Source organism: Ipomoea triloba, chromosome 11, assembly GCF_003576645.1.
Source record: "Ipomoea triloba cultivar NCNSP0323 chromosome 11, ASM357664v1".
Classification (NCBI taxonomy): Eukaryota; Viridiplantae; Streptophyta; class Magnoliopsida; order Solanales; family Convolvulaceae; genus Ipomoea; species Ipomoea triloba.
Genome location: NC_044926.1, coordinates 10,450,958 through 10,462,467, shown reverse-complemented (window position 1 = coordinate 10,462,467; position 11,510 = coordinate 10,450,958). Strand labels below are relative to the sequence as shown.

The window sequence follows — 11,510 nt, the reverse complement described above, 5'->3', positions numbered from 1 at the left end:
TTTTTTTTTTTTTTTTTTTTTTTTTTTTTTTTTTTTTTTTTTTTTTTTTAATATCAAAATCTCAAGTTCTAGGTTCTTACTCTGCTCCTGATTTTCATCTTCTTCAACAATTAATCTGGTATTCCGAATTTCTGGTAATATTTTTATTTTGTTATTTTGCTTTGAAACTTTAAATAATTACTTTGCTTTGAAACTTTAAATAATTACTTTGTAAATTTGTATTTTGTGGAAGAATGCATTTATGCTTTTATATAATAATAATCTGGTAATTAATGTTTTTTTTTAAAGTTTATGTTTTTATTTTGCTTTGAAACTTTGAATAATTTTATTTTGCTTTGAAAATTTGAATAATTACTTTGTAAATTTGTATTTTGTGGAAGAATGCATTTATGCTTTTATATATAATCTGGTAATTAATGGTTTTTTATTTTTATTTTTAAGTTTATGCTCAATAGGGTGTTGTTTTTGTGTTGGTTGTAGGGTTCATCTGTCAAACACATTATTGGCATGTATTTGGAGGATTCCTTGCTTCAAGTCACCCCTTGCATAAATTAGATGCTAATTGTGCTTAGGTAAATTCACGAGGTCTTTCTCTCGAACCCGGGTTCTCTCGGAATTCTTCCCGACAAAGAGAGCTCACTTGCCACTTGAGCTACCCTATTGGGTTGTGTTTATCTTTGTGTGTATGTGTTAATATTACTATTTCCTTAAAATTGTTGTTTGCTTAGATTCTTATTGATCTCCTTATGCAGTGCTTAGTTTTGTGATTGCATATTGCATGCCATAACCCCCAATCCCCTGAGGACGACATTTCACACCCGTACACTCCCCATCACTCATTTTTTCTACAATCACTAATCAATCCAAGCAAAATTCTAGACTTTTGTCTAAATAGGTAAGTCAATGATAGAATATGAGTTTCTATATATTTAAATTCTTTCATTTAAATAATAAATTATTGTCACGGGATTGAATCCCGATGGTGGGGTATTGACCCTTTGGGCAGCAACATATAGAGAAAGTATAGAACAAATACTACCTTGTAATAGAGTCAATAGTACTCGAAAACAATAAATTATTGTTATTATTATTAAGTATAAGAAAATTTGATTGCTTTGTTAATGTTCGATGCTTTAAGTTAACGAGACAAACATGTGGTATTGTGCAGTGCTCTAGGAGACTGTGTGCGCTCATGCACAATATCGCGAAGGTGAAATCTGAAGAGCTGTTATGCTTAAAAGTGTTTGGTAAAATTAACTTTTGATAAGCTGATAAATGTAAAAAGACTAAAAAGGACATCTTCATACAATTTAAATAATTTTAAATTTAAATAGGTTTGTTTATATATTAAAATATAAAATAATGAAATCAATATATTTAAATAAAATATAAAGTAAGAACATATATTTGAAAATATATAAAGTAAAAAAAAAATATTCATAATTCATAAGATTAGTTCATACAAAAATTAATGTTCAAACATAAATATCAAACTGAAATTACAACCAAACATAATGAAAAGAAAATGTCAAAAGGTTTTAATTGAGAGGGTAAAGGATGTCATTTATTTAAAATAATAAGGATAAAGATGGAAAAAAGTTAAAAAGCTACTTGCTTATTTTGAAAAGCTACCCCAAGTAGCATTTCAAAATAAGCTCTTATTTTAAGCTACTAGCTTATTTTGAGAACATTACCAAACAGAGCTTATAGCTTATTAGTAGCTTAAAATAAGCTATAAGCTCCTAAATAAGCTCTGCCAAACAGAGGCATAGTACACACGCCATACACCACACTCATATATTAGACTGCACACTCTGAAATTACATTATTGTGCACACGTTCCCATAGAAATGCACACATACACATCAATTTAACCATTTTTTCTAAAGTTTTTCAAATATTAGGTAGCGTGGTCATAACGTCGTACATTAGAATTTTCATCAATTGTTATATCGTGGACCAAGGTCCACAGTGTACTGTGACCCTGGTCCGAAACAACGTTGTTTCGAATGTTAGTAGACATGTGACTGGACAGACGTCACAATCTATGTTTAAGTACACAAATACATGTGACTGGACAGACGTCACAATCTATGTTTTAGTAGACATGTGATTGGACAGACATGTTAGTAGAATGTTAGTAAAATGAAAACACCAAATACACAAACACATCACCCCTGTGTTTAAGTACCATTAACATGAATACACAGAATCCTTGTCTAGAATACACAGAATATTGACACAACTACACAGAAATCATCCTCTTAATATTCGAATACACAAAACACATCACAATCTATGTTTAAATACCCCTAACATGAATACACAAAATCGTAGTCTACAATACATAGAATGTATTCAAAGAATACACAAAAAATGAAAACACCAAATACACAAACACATCACCCCTGTGTTTAAGTACCACTAATATGAATACACAGAATCCGTGTCTAGAATACACAGAATGACATCAGGGAATACACAGAACATTGACACAACTACACAAAAATCATCCTACTAACATTCGAATACACAAAACGCGTCACAAACTATGTTTAAGTACCTCTAACATGAATACACAGAATCGTAGTCTACAATTCACAGAATGCCTTTAAAGAATACACAGAATATTAACACAAATACACAGACCTCATCCTCCTAACATTCGGATCATCTAGTTGTTTCAAAAACAATCCTATAACTATTTTCATATAATTCAATCAACGAATATCACATATGAATTCATTTATTTGCATCAACAACAAACAAATCAAAACCACCAATCTGAACAACGCAATTTTTTTTTTTAATATTTGGAAGTTAACGGCCAAAACAGGAAGGCAAAAACTTGTGTGAGACCGTCTCACGGATCAAGATCCGTGAGACGGGTCGGATATTTTATTAAATGGGTTAAAGCAAGTAGCGCATGCACAATTATCTCTCGGCTTCTAGTTGACTCCACTTACCAAAATTGGATGCGGAATTTGGACTTCGTAAATCTGATGATGGAGAAGACTATACATGCGCTAGTACCAGGTTCATCAAACCTTCTAGAAAGGCCTTTTGAAGATAATCCATGTTTAGGATTAATTGCAGTACAACAAACATATATAAAGAACAAAAACATGGAGTGTCTCCCTCCGTAGGAGCCAAATACCATGGGTTAATGTCATTAGGAAAAATATTGCACCAATTCATAAAATAATTGAGTTTCATAAATAACACTAAAGAGGGTTACAAAATATATATTACGCATAAATATAATACATAGACTTCAAGTAGATATAAATCTATAATCAATACTTAAACATTAAGCATAATACTTTATAGTACAAATCTAATACTTCATAGCACAAATATAATACATAGTTTGCATGTATATTTATATTTAATATTTTAGGTGTTAAATATAATACTTTATGGCCTAAATGTAGTACTTTATAGCACAAATATATATAACACAATACTTTATAGTCTAAATGTAATACATCATAACACTAATCTAGTACACAATTTAAGGTAGATATATTTAATACTTTAAGCCTTAAACACAATACTTTATACCCTAAATGTAATACTTCATTGCACAAATCTTGTATACAATTTAAGGTGTATATATTTAGTACTTTAAGCCTTAAACACAATACTTTATAGTCTAAATGTAATACCTCATAGCACTAATCTAGTACACAGTTTACGGTAGATATATTTAATACTTTAAGCCTTAAACACAACACTTTATAGTTTAAATGTAATACTTCGTAACACTAATCTAGTAAACAGTTTATGGTAGATATGTTTAATACTTTAAGCCTTAAACACAATACTTTTAACCTAAATGTAATACTTCATAGCCCAAATCTAGTATACAGTTTAAGGTGGATATATTTACTACTTTAAGCCTTAAACACAATACATTATAGGCTAAATGTAATTCTTCATAGCACTAATATAATCTAGTATACAATTTAAGGTAGAAATATATAATACTTTAAAACTTAAACACAATACTTTATAGTCTAAATGTAATACTTCATAGTAATAATCTAGTACACAGTTTAAGGTAGATATATTCAATACTTTAAGCATTAAACACAATACTTTATAGTCTAAATGTAATACTTCATAGCACTAATCTAGTACACAATTTAAGGTAGATATATTTAATACTTTAAACCTTAAGCACAATACTTTATAGCGTAAATATAATACTTCATAGCCCAAATCTAGTATACAATTTAAGGCAGATATATTTAATACTTTAAGCCTTGAACACAATACTTTATAGTCTAAATGTGATACTTCATAGCACTAATCTAGTACATAGTTTAAGGTAGATATATTTAATACTTTAAGCCTTAAACACAATACTTTATTGCCTAAATGTAATACTTCATAGCCCAAATCTAGTATACAATTTAAGGTAGATATATTTAATACTTTAAGCCTTAAACACAATACTTTATAGTCTAAACACAATACTTTATAGCCTAAATAATGTAATACTGCATAGCCAAATCTAGTATACAGTTTAAGGTAGATATATTTAATACTTTTAGCCTTAAACACAATACTTTATAATTTAATGTAATACTTTATAACACCAATCTAGTACATAGTTTAAGGTAGATATAGTTAATACTTTAAGCCTTAAACACAATACTTTATAGCCTAAATGTAATACTTCATATCCCAAATCTAGTATACAGTTTAAGGTAGATATATTTAATACTTTAAATCTTAAACACAATAGTTTATTGTCTAATTGTAATACTTTATAGCACAATTTTAAGACAAATATATTTAATACATACATGAATTACTATTTTAATTTCTTTTTATATCGAAAACATATATGATTAATTTGATGATGTATGTTATGTTGTTGAAAAGGATGAAATGCAAAGGTGAAATATGTTGAAAGCAGGAAGAAACTGAATGCATAATTACGGCTGGAATTGCTCAATTTATATACTAGCATGTAGACGGATTGGTGTTCGCCCAAATGAGAACAAGAATCGCATTGTGGCGCTGTTTTTTGAACCCATAAATTATGACTCAAATTATAATACTATGACCCAAATTATATAGACCAGACCCGTCTTACGAATTGTGACCCGTGAGACGGTCTCACACAAGTGTTACCCAAACAGGAAACATGATTTCACAAAAAACAAACAATTAATTAAAATGACCAAAATGACGTCGTTTTGGTACGAGGTGCACAATGCACTGTGCACCTCGCTCCACCATATAAATTGCCAATTTTCATCAAACTAAACAAACAAAAAGATTGCCAAAGACTTTGTGGTCACCCGGTTGCACCCCCCACATTAGAGGGGTGGGTTTGAGCCTAAGTGGAGGCAGTATTTGCTCTCTAAACTTCATTTAGTTGAGAAAGTAGCTATGAACAGATATTACATTGTAATAGAGTCAATAAAACTCAAAAAAACAAACAAAAAAAAAAAAACAAACAAAAAGATTCAAAGCACATGGACCAATATGACGGTGGTCTTACGAAATTAATGGCAGTTTATTGTGTGAAAGGAAATGATTTTCAAAAAAAGAAGAAAGCAACCAACATTGTACCATATATATATATATATATATATATATATATATATATATTTATTGTAGAAAAGTATTAGAAAAACAATCAGTTTTGAATGAAACAGAAACCAAACTTTTACTATTGCCAAAAGTTTGGTAGCATAGCTTATAAGTCAATTTTAGTATGTTTTGATCAATTTTTTGAGAAAATAAATTATTTTCTCCAAAAAATTCCTCAATAATTTAAAAAAAAAAAAAAAAACTGTGTAGATGGGTTCAGTAGTCCCGTCTTCCAATTCCATTACTCTAATTGGCTTTTCACGATACTAGGCATCTGGGTGTTTGAGCCCGTTGCCTAGTGTCGTGAATGTAATTAGCAAAGGGACATGTGCATGGGTGGACCAGAAAAACATCTTTGGGGGGGAGGGAGGGGGGGGGGGGAGGCAAAGTTTAAATGACTTTAGAAATGTCAATAATGACAAAATATCAAATACTCATAATAAGGTCCAAATACAATATACATTATATATTACAATAGAGTGTTTTTGATAGACTACATAATAGTTAGGGGTTGAGCAAAAAATATACTTGAGTGCGTGAAAATGTGAAATTTTAAAAACACTTTGAAATGATATAAAAATATTTATGCCAAAATATGAAACATAATCAATTAGATTAAATAATTTGAATAGGTTTTCAAAAAAAAAAAACAAAATAATTTGAATAGAAAAGACACTATATTCATAAATACTTTTTAATTTTAATTTCTTTTAGTTAGATCAACTTTAAATTTTTCTAAATTAATGCGAATACAATACAATGAAGTATAATAAAAAGAAATGCTGCTAGTGAGATTCTAATAAGCTATTTAATATCATGATCAAATTTTCAACCAACTAAGCCATTCAAACATTTAGTAATTTATACATAAATATGACTTTTATATATAAGTTAATGCTATATATATATATATATATATATATATATATATATATATATATATATAAGTTGTGGAGTGGGGTTGGGTGGAGTGGGGAGAGGGGGGCTACTGTCCCCACTTGATTCGTTCACTGGACATGTGATTACTAATTAGTGTTCACAGGTGTGAACCTATGTTTATTTTCTTATTGTTATTGTTATTGTTATTGTTATTGTTATTGTTATTATTATTATTATTACGAAAAATTGTCAAATAAGAACTTAAAGTTTATCTGAAAAGTCAATTAGGCTCTTATACTGTTAGAGCTGCGATTAAACCATTAACATGTTATATTAAGGCAATGAAATCAAAAAATTGATAAATGACATGCTATTATAGCTCATTTGAGTTGCTATGCCAATCCAATCATCTCTGGTGTCAATTCGACATATCTGGTGACTAAGAACGGCTACCAGAGAAGATGACCTCTCCTGAGGAAGGTGACTAGATGGTCGCCTTTTGCCGAATAAGGCAGGCAACCGTCCTCCTTCTCTACTCGGAGAAGGCGACCAGTTGGTCGCCTTCTCTGGTAGTAGAAGGTGACCGATGACAGTTCACCGTCGTTGCCGCCAGTCTTAGTTGCCAGAGATACCAGTTTATGACTTGGTGATGGTTGGATTGGTGCTAGAACCCTAATACCTGTAATAGTAGGTCATGCACTATTTTTATTTTATTTTATTATTTTAATTTTTTTTAACTTCATTGCCTCAATATAACATGCTGATGAGTTTAATGTTGGTCCTGAGGGGATGAAGTACAATTCTAGAGGGGGGGGGGTGAATAGACTTGTATGGATTTTTCAAATCTTTATCGACCTCTCATGGGTAGTAGACTTAGGATGTTTAAGTCTAACTTCTCATAAGTTGAAGATAGAGTTTTGTACGCAGCGAAAATGTTATCCCCTTTTAAGTTAGCACGAGTTTTGATTTTTCGAGAGGTGGATCTTTAATGCTATGCGATGTGAGAGGTAAAACAATTAGCGAGAAATAAAAGCAGAAAGTAAATGCGAGAGAGATTTTTAAGTGGTTCGGCCAACACTGCATACTTCCACTCTTCTTCTAGAAGCTCCCTAGAAGGATTGCACTAACTTCCTTTTAGTACAATGACGAGCACTTGAGCTTTGAACACCAAGCCAGACTCAAGCCTCAGGTTTTTCGCACGCTTCTTGTTACTCCGCCTCTCCCGGGTTTTTCGCAAGATAGCTTTCAGCTACTCCGCCTCTTCTTACTTTCTCCAAAGTAAGGTGGTTGTGTTGATCACGGTTGATCTTCAATCTTCAATCTCCAATCTGATTAGTGACTTGTCATTGGAATGACCTTTGAAAGAATATCATTGATCACCATCTGGATGTGTATGACGTTAAGCTTTGATAACTCTCTCAAACACTATATTTGTTTTCTCGCACTTGTGAATATCTGGACGATATTCTCAGTTTAGCACTTTACTTCTCGATCACACTTAGTTAGTATGATTTCCACACAATGTCACCCTGTATATTTTCTTTTGTCTTCAAGTGCCTTTTATAGAGAGTGAGGAATAATTCCATTGGAGGGAAAATTATTCCGTTTGAAATCTTGAACCCATACCAATTATGGGACTTGCATATGTTCAGCATGTTTCATAGAGTGGTGGCTTAGTAACTTGAGTCACTTGTCTTTTAGTTGATATTTCTTATCCCACTATTTTGATTATGTTATCATGCCTTGTTTTAGGGGAAATAACCATGCCTAGTATGGTGCCCTTTTTTACCGTTTGTGGTGGAATCCTATGTGGACTTCCACTTGAGACACTTTTGAACATGTGACTTTTCTTCCCTTATTATGATATTCTTCTCATTCTTGGTGCCTCTTAATATTTTAAACTCCATGATATTCTTCTTCTCCAAATTTGAATTAATTCATCAAGTTGATGTTTTGCAAACTCTTCGACCTCTCGCGCCTGTTGATGTATCGAACATCAGTTGATGTCTCGCAGACCTTTATTCTTCCTGCGATATTGATTGATGTCTCGTGCTGCCTTCTGATCGATCTACTTCCAAACTTACAACACAAAACTTTGAAGCGTTCATCTAAGTTTACTTAGAGCCTAAATATTCCCTGGATTGATTTTGTTTACCCGCACTAGTACAGAAACGACTATCTGCGTCCGGAGTTATGGACTATCTGCGTCCGGAGTACTCCGGACGCATATGCCGGAGACGCAGCTGCCATCGACTATTTGCGTCCGGAATTGCGCAGTTCCGGACGCAGGTTTATTTATTTATTTATTTTATTATACACTAGCTGCGTCCGGAACTGGGCAGTTCCGGACGCAGCTGATTTTTGTTTTTTTTAAATAAATGTCAACTGCAGTTCCGGACGCAGTTGAATTTTTTTTTTAAATTTTTAATATGCTATTTATTTGCTGTGCACCCCCAACAATTTTCTGTAGCATTTACAATGTAATTCCTGTCCAGTTCTCAACACATACACATCAAAACATACCAATTTCAACATCTATCTATCCAACAAGTTCAACATCAAACCACACCACATACATCAAAACCATACATCAAACATCAAACCACACTTATCCAACACTTCAAAGTTACTTCAAAGTTTTCAAAACTTCAACAATAAATAAATCAACTTCAACACTAGCTACTCCAAATCTAAATATTTCTCACCAATTCAAAGTAAAACTAAGTTACCAAAATACTTAACGCATACCAAATAAAATATAATAAGTAAACATATAATGTTAATAGTAAACACATAATTTTAACACATACCAAATACTTAACACTTACATAATTACAATATTATAAAACATAAGTCATTACATCATTACAACACTTTACTTACACAAAATTTCATAAGCGTTCTTCACAAAAGTATTTAGCCCAAATTTCACGAATTTCATTGATTTGATTCTCCGTGTAGGACTTTGACCCCGCAAATGCCTACAAAAATTTAGAAATTATCAAATTATTAGTTTTAACATTAATAAAATATAATTTAAAATTCTTTAGTTTTATTAAATTTTACTTACCAATGCTAAATCTTCATACTCATCTCAAACATATATCGCAAGACATAATATCCGCACTCCACACTACCGGGTTGTGTAGGACACTACAAATTATAAATTTTGATGTATATATATTAGAAAGTTAAACAATAAAACATTACTAATAACATTATAAAATATATAAAACAATTTTGATATATACCTTAATTTCCCTCCATTTTAACAAATTTTTAGCTCTTTGTCCTTTCAAATTTGTTGCCGACCGAAATGCCCTATAATATACTCTCATAAGGTGAATTCAAAAGAATAATAATAGTTAATAATAATAAATAAATATTATTAGGAGTTACTTACACACTCAATGGGGCCTTAATCTGTAGATCATGGTTACATGGCAGTGGGTCTAATACATAGACCACATATGATTTCAAGCAAATGACCAAAAGCAACCAATGACTTCTACATTATTTAAAAACAAAATGTTAACGCAATTCACAAATAAGTCAATTAATTTATATAAATAACAAAGAATATAAATTTAGTTTTCTTACTCTTGATGGTATGGAGCCAAAATAAATCTACGGTCCTTCTCTTTCTCAATCGCTTGCATGACATAAGAAACGACCGTGTTGTAATTATTTTTGAGACTATCTTGTGAAATCTTCCTTGGGCATACAAATCCAATTGATGACACTCCAATTTTCTTGCATAGCCGATAAAGACATCTAAAATGTAAATAATTAGTAAATCAAATGATAAAAGATAAAAGACTAAAGACAAAAGAAAAAAAACACTTACACTATAAAGGCTTGTATTATGGACACATCGAGCCATTGCATTGTCAGCAAGTCTTTAATGTCGTCAAACATCACGACACCAGACTTATTTGAATGATGGAATATGTCCAACACCTCCTCTACCTCCATCTCAACATAGTCCAAATTGGCTGGCAAGTGTTGTAGATATGAAACCATCTTCTTGGATTCATCTCCCAAGTGCTCCAACACATCTTCAGACACAATCGCGGGTTGTAACTCTATGGCATATTGATCATCACTTTGAAAATTCCTCATATTTTGAGCTTTTGGAATTTCCTACGTGCCAAGAAAATTTAAAAGCTTAACAACAATTAGAAGATATGAAATTGAACAAGATATTAAAGATATTCAATATTACCTGAAACTCGTTCACTGGATCAACAGACTGACAACTACTCCAAAGCGGTGTGCCTACCCTTGGACTAGCTTGTGCATTCTTCATAAAAGATTGAAGCAGATGAGATTGCATATCCTTAAACTTTTGCTCCATTTCTTCCATTGTTTCTCTTCTTATTTTGTCAGCCAATTTATCATACAGATTTTTCTCCATAGCCCACATAGCCACCGTGCTCACTGGTGCCCAGAGCTGTTGATAATATATCATTTTGACGGGATGGTTGGAATGATCCTTGAGACATCTCTTCACCCTTCTCGATCTATTGCAACACAAGAAGATTGTTAACATTCTCATTAATAATATATATATATATATATATATATATATATATATATATATATATTTAAAGTATTTGTATTACTTACAATTTTACCAAACACTTCCATTGTTTTTTCGTTGGGAATGTAATAACTTCCATCTTCGGATTTTTTAGACCTCGCTCGAACCCAATCCAAGCTACGATCATTTGCTCCTATTTTCGACGTAATAGAAGCGTAAGAAGATTGTGAAGACAATGGGTCAGACAGCATCCACTCAGACTGCTTTCCAATATAACCTCTGGACCCTAAGTAGTGGGGATGCTCATTTCGAGCTTGCAACTCCCTATACTTCTGACTTTTGGCCTAAAATACAATTTGGTTTTAAATAATAGCATGTTAATAGTAATAAAGCATTAAAACTAATAAAACATGATTATTAAGTTTACCTGGAACTCCTCAGTTTGATGATTTTCTTGAAATATGTTCCATTTTTCTTC

General features: G+C 31.7%; 1 long non-coding RNA gene across 1 annotated transcript; it reads right to left on the bottom strand.

The window, feature by feature from the left end:
• Positions 1-9,580: 9,580 nt before the first annotated feature.
• Positions 9,581-9,913, bottom strand: LOC115996413. Its single transcript, XR_004093614.1, has 3 exons — positions 9,893-9,913; positions 9,741-9,810; positions 9,581-9,642 (listed from the first exon to the last, which is right to left on the bottom strand). It is a non-coding gene; the product is annotated as an uncharacterized LOC115996413 (long non-coding RNA).
• Positions 9,914-11,510: the final 1,597 nt, after the last annotated feature.